Here is a 6079-nt window from a genome sequence, read left to right as displayed (position 1 = left end):
AATTTATTTAACAGAGAGATACAGAGCAAGAAAAGGAACACAAGCAGGGGGAGTGGGAGAGAGAGAAACAGGCTTCCTGCTGAGCAGGGGGCCTGATGCAGGGCTTGATCCCAGCACCCTGGGACCATGTCCCAAGCTGACTGTAGATGCCTAATGACAGAGCCACCCAGACTCCCCTGTAACTCACTCACAACCCATGGGGTAAGGCAAAGGTAAAGGTATATTTTAGATGTAACTAAAGCTAATCAGTTGATTTTAAGTGAAACAAAAGGGTAATTATCCTGAGTTGGCTGGACCTAATTAGGTAAGACCCTTAAAAAGGCATCAGGGAGGTCAGAGACTATCACTGTTGCTGGATTTGAAATACCTGCCATGAGCTCTATAGCTACAATTCTGCCAACATCCTGAAAGAGTCTGGAAGCAGGTCCTTCGCCAGTTGAGCCTCCGGATGAGAAAGTGGTCCAGCCGATACCTTGATGTCAGTCTTGCGAGATGCTGAACAAAAGACCCAGCTAAGCCACGCAAGGGCTCCTGATCCATAGAAGCGTGATATAATTGTGTGTTTTAAGCTACTAAGTTTGTGGTAATTCATTAGGCAATAATAGAAAATCACTATCGGTCTCAAGAGAGTAGAATTAGTCCAAGAACAGTGTGAGGAATGAAGGGCGACAGTAGAATCGCCCCATCAAGGTCAGGTAGTGGGTCACAGCCGGGAGCAAACAGCCCAGGCTTCTGAGCAGAGGAACAGGAACTCTGCACGTTTCTTGGCAGTTTCTGTAGGATCTTATCCAGTAAACCCTTCAGCCTGAGTACTCTTTTCTCTAAAGACTCAGTTCTCAACACAAAGGTAAAGACTGGACAAGTTTTCTTTTTATCATCTTGAGTCACAAGATGTAATCATCATTACTGATCCAGAATCGAAGATAATCACTGCTTCCTAAATTATATCTAGTTGCAAAACATATGGTCACTATAGCTGAACTCTTCCTCTAATAAGCTGAACAGCTTCTCTAGAAAATGTTTCATGAGGATGGAGGGGAAAACTGCAGAAAGATTAAGTGGTTTTCCCAAGGTCAAAGTTGAGTCAGTGGCCAAATCAAAAACAGGACCCCAACCTAGGGGAAGTCCAACACTACGCCGAAAGCAGGAAGACTAATGCTCATTAGCTCTGTTCTTTCAGTTCTTTCTGGAAGTCTGAGTGTTAATCTCGTATTACTCCTGACTGAACTGCTAGCCTGAACATCCTACTAGGTTATATAGATTTTGAGGACAAGGATTAGCAAGAAAAGCTTCAAGTATATATTTTTAATGAGTGACTCAGTCACGATATGCAGTAGCTCTGGGGGAAATGGTCCAAATTAGGTCAGTGTCAGTCCAGAAAACCCTGGGAGATACCGGGGGATTTTTAGGCTTGGCTCAAACCCTTCAGTTCTATCTCTGGCTCACCAGAAAGCAGAGAAACTCTGAGCAACACACCGGAGGGCATCAGAATCACCCTAGAAACTGTTTACAATGGAGATTTTTGGCTGCATCCCCTGAGATGCTAATTCAGAAATTTGAGGGTGGGCCCAAGAATCTGTATTTTAACAATCACTACACGTGAGTCAGACGCAGGTGGTCCCCGCTGCTGGAGACATCAAATGGATGAGAAATAAGATATCTACGTTGGCCATCTACACCAGCGTTTTGTATGTTTGCAAAAATTTCAAAACTCCTTATAAACAAGACAGCATTGCTAATAAGGAAATTGAGGAATAGTGTGGTTAAATCGGTTACCCAATATTTACCATCAACCTGCGGTATGAGCCAAGGACAGGAAAAAAAAAAAAAAAAAGCAAAAGCAAAACAAAACACAATCCTCTGAGGCTTTTCACACCCCCTCTCCCACCCCATTCCAAGTCCTAAGAAAACTCCAGCACAAAGTAACAGGAGGCCCTTGGACTCTGTTGATATTGGCAGCAAAAGCACATCCAGTTATTCAGTCTCAATAAAAGGACATTTTTCAAATCTTTCAAAGCCAGCCACACTAAGGCTATAATGAGTTTACCTCATTTCAATCTTTGCAGCCAGAACCACTCAAGGAGGGCAGGTCTGAAACCCATCTTTGGGAAATCACGCTGGCATCAATATAAAGAAAATTTAAAGCCCTGCAGACATCTGGTCTGACTTAATCTCTTGGTGCTCTCTGTATTCGTCAAATGTTAACCAGGAGGCCACATGCCTACCCTCTCTTCCTTCCTACACACAGACAAGTCAATTACCCGAATCCAGTGAGCCAGAAGTACCACAATTACATCTAAACTTTCCACGATCAGTTAAACGATTAAGGAATTTCTCTTTCTCTGTACTTATTATTTTATTCCCCATTTTCCCAGAACTGATTTTTACTAGCCTATAAAGACTCAAAGTATAAGACAAATAAGAACTTAGAATCAAGATTTTAAATTAAGAAAGAAAACAAGGGATAGAGAAAGAGGGAGAAAGGAGAAAGCCACGCACCTCGTTTTATCTAGTAGATGTAGTCTTAGAAATAAAATGGTTTGAATCTGATAAATACTTTCTATTTGCATGATGGTTTAAAAGGTGCTTTGCTAATGACTCTCTTTTTTCATTTGGTAGTGGTGCTGAAGCTTTCAGGTTTTGGTTTCCTTATCCCGTTCCTTCCTCTTCTTCATGTAATTAATAAATCAAAAAACAAAAACGAGCATTTTGGAAAATTCTTAAGGAATCTTGGAACAGATCACTTTTTAATATCAACATTTCTTTGGAAATGTGAGTAGTCCTGACCTAGATTACCTGTCACATCCACATTTTGCCTGTGGGAGAGTGTGTCCACAGGATTTCCCTAAGGGAATCAGGTGTGGCTGCAGTTCTAGTGGTCCGGACTGCTGGAGGCAGGGGCCAGAGTCACCCTGGAGCTGGGCCATAGAGCAGGCAAAGGGGGGCTTCCTCTGGGCTCTCCAGAACCTCTAATTTGGGGATCCAAAGACTCTTCAGGCAGCATCCAAGCTTGTTCACCTATAGAACATCTTTTATGATTTCTCCCCTCGAAGGTGCCATATTTGAAACCTTGTCTTTCTCATACAAAGTGCTCTGACAATTAAAAATCAATTTTTCAATTTGCACAACATTTCATTTAGTCCTTCATTCACTGAACAAATACTTACTGAGCTCACATTTCATGCCAGGCATTGAGCTGTCCCCTAGCAGATGAGAAAGAAAAGCCTGGCCTCTGGCCACGAGGAGAGTTTACGTTCTGGCATCAAAATGTGCAAGCAAATGGACCCCCTACAGCTTGTGCGGTCTGTACCCTGTACTAGGGGATCTGACTGGGGAGAGGGGGCACCAAAATCCAGGCTGCCTTTGGCTCTGTTCACCAAATCCTGAGCCCTGACTCAGGGCCGCATTTCTCTACAAGACTGCAAGACACCTTTGTCTAATTAATTCAAAAGATCCATACGAGTGGCCTTGTACACAATTTTAATATACTGAGTTATAAGTCTGCTCAGCAGAGTCAGAAAGGCTTTAAGTGGACCTTATTTGTGCCTTGAAGGATGTGTAGATGTATAAGATTTTTCTGGATAAACTACAAGGAGAAGGATGTTCCTAGCAGACTGCCGCAGGGTATGGGGAAACTCCACATCCTCAGGAAACTTGAGAAGTAAAGTACTTGAGTGACAGTAGCCAAGGCTGGACCACAAGCCAGTTAGGGAGGCAAGACCACATCAGGAAGTAAGGTGTGTTCATGCAAAGACCTCTTCCATTTCTTCCGTGGATGAAAGGTAGCCAGTGACTAGCTACGGGGAGTCAGATGGCAGAGGTACCACTCAACAAAGCAGGGGACATATGAAACGGGTGGGAGCTACATGATGGATTCAGCGTTTGTAATCAGCATGAGAAATTCAAAGTTCCCAATGGCACAGAAAGATAAAGTTCAATTAAAGTAATCCAGGGATTGTGCCGTTAGCCTAGATAGATTTAGAAACACTAATAAAGGTAAAATTTCCATTACGATTATTAAAATATTCATAATTTCTCTAATATTCCCATTAATATCTTCTTAGGCCATGATATTTAAAGCAGGAATTTCTGCTAAGACCAGTTCACAAATATTTGTGTAACCCGTGGTGGTACAAAGTTCCTCACCAGGTGTTCCATAAATGCCAATCAAGGGAAGGGAATTCTGGCCTGTACCATCTCCATCCCTCAGCTGTCATATATACCATTTGGTGGCCAATGACGTTGGTTTTCTGTTCATTCAAACTCCTTTATTACTTCCATCTGTTAAGACCCACACGGACAGAGATCAATTTATATTTCCCAGAAGGTTTTGTACATACTAATGCATGGATATCAGAAGGCTTTTTTAGAGGAATCTTATCTACTAACTAACGTCTTATGCTGATTTCACTAGGTCACCTTGGTTAAAATGTACTTGCACTTAGAAATACAGTTTGGACTGACCCCACAGCGGGAAGTCCTGCATCCAGGGGTAAGAGCGGAAGGAACTGTCCCAACTATGCAGTATGGGCAGATAACTTCTTTGCCCGTGGGTGGCTCTGGGAAAATATGAAGACAACATCCTTGTCAAACGTAAGAATTTAAACCCCATAGAAGAAAACTCAGTAAGGAACGGTTCCAGGACGAAAAGTCTTGAAGTCCAAACAAACATATAAATATCTTGGGTTGATATAGCACATTTCTTGCATACCTAAAGATGGTAAAATACCAAGCCAGCTCTGCAAAGTATGTATCGGGAACAAGAGTAATAATGGCCGAATTTGCTGGATGATGTGTTAGGCCTCATTTTAAGCCCTTAGCCTGCATTATCCGCGTTCATTCTCAAGACTGCTTTGTGAAGTAATGACTCGCATTTACTTTACTTGCTCCAATGAGAGTACAGAGATACTAAAGTGATTTTGGTATATGTTATCTGCAGTGATCCATAGTCATAACCCAAGTTGAAGAATTCCCTAAGAACGTATTCATCGAGTACAAATGACGTGCCAGGGCTCCACACTAGGGCAAAGCCACACTCAATTCCCAGAGTCCTTGTTCTCACGGGTTTATATCCCAGAGGGAGAGATGGGTAATCAGCAAGTAAACCAATAACTAAACATAATGATCAAATTGAGGTAAGTCTTATGAGGGAAATAAGGCATGGCAGAGTGACAGATGCACTGGGAGTGGCAGCATGGACGGTCTTCCTGAGGAGAACAAGAATTTCTTGGCTTTTTTTTTTTTTTTTTTTTTTGGTAAAAACTTTTCATAAGAATAAAAAGCATAGTTTTAAAAATGAAAAAAGTTATATCTTTAAAAAAATATTTTTTTAAAGTTCCAGTCCATGAGAAAAACTATCTTCTCGAGACACCCATTTCATAATTAATTCTTGCTTATTTCTTAGTTTGGGTCTGCATTTCGTTCATAATAATTTCCAGACGCAGCCATTTTTCAAGAAGTTTCCTCCTTCGACAAAACCATCACCCACCCCATTACTGCAGCTCTCCAACTCCTAGGCCACATCATCCCACTTGGCAAGAACCCTCAGAGATGAACATATATAAACTCCATACTGTGCTGGCAGAGAGCACTTGCCCTGCATTTTCCAGGCTGGCACGGTAGCCTCCTGTTTGTTGGATGCTGAAGAGCAACTGCTATAACGTGAACTGACGGTCTCCTAAGTCTTTCGGAGCCCTGGGGGATGGGAAATCTACAGAAATGCAAAATCCAGAGCTAAGTACCAACCACAAGTGGAGGGAGTCCAGCAATGTGTTCAGGCCCTAAGCCTCTGTGGAGACACCCGTCTGCCTCCATCAGTCTTTATCGTCTGGCTCTCTAGTTTCGTCACCACCACGAGAGAGGAAAAAGAGCCACGGATTCAGCAAGTGCCGGCTTCAGACAACCCTATATACTTTCCTACACTTCTTGGCCCACAGTGTGAGCAGGGCTACCACAAAGCGAGACCAGGGAATCTTAGAAAATAAGACTCACATCTGCTTGCTAGAAAGGTTGAAAGGGCCTCAATCACCCATGTCTAGAAAGACTAGGATGCCCCCCTGTTTGCCAGGAGTGCCCGCCC

General features: G+C 42.7%; 1 protein-coding gene across 4 annotated transcripts in view; it reads right to left on the bottom strand.

The window, feature by feature from the left end:
• HECW2 (HECT, C2 and WW domain containing E3 ubiquitin protein ligase 2) overlaps positions 1-6079 on the bottom strand; it is a 368631-nt gene that overhangs the window by 10052 nt on the left and 352500 nt on the right. The gene's annotated exons all lie outside the window — the stretch shown is intronic.

Source organism: Mustela lutreola, chromosome 3, assembly GCF_030435805.1.
Source record: "Mustela lutreola isolate mMusLut2 chromosome 3, mMusLut2.pri, whole genome shotgun sequence".
NCBI lineage: Eukaryota > Metazoa > Chordata > Mammalia > Carnivora > Mustelidae > Mustela > Mustela lutreola.
Note: the sequence above shows the minus strand (reverse complement) of the source record. Positions and strands in the feature narration are given on the sequence as shown.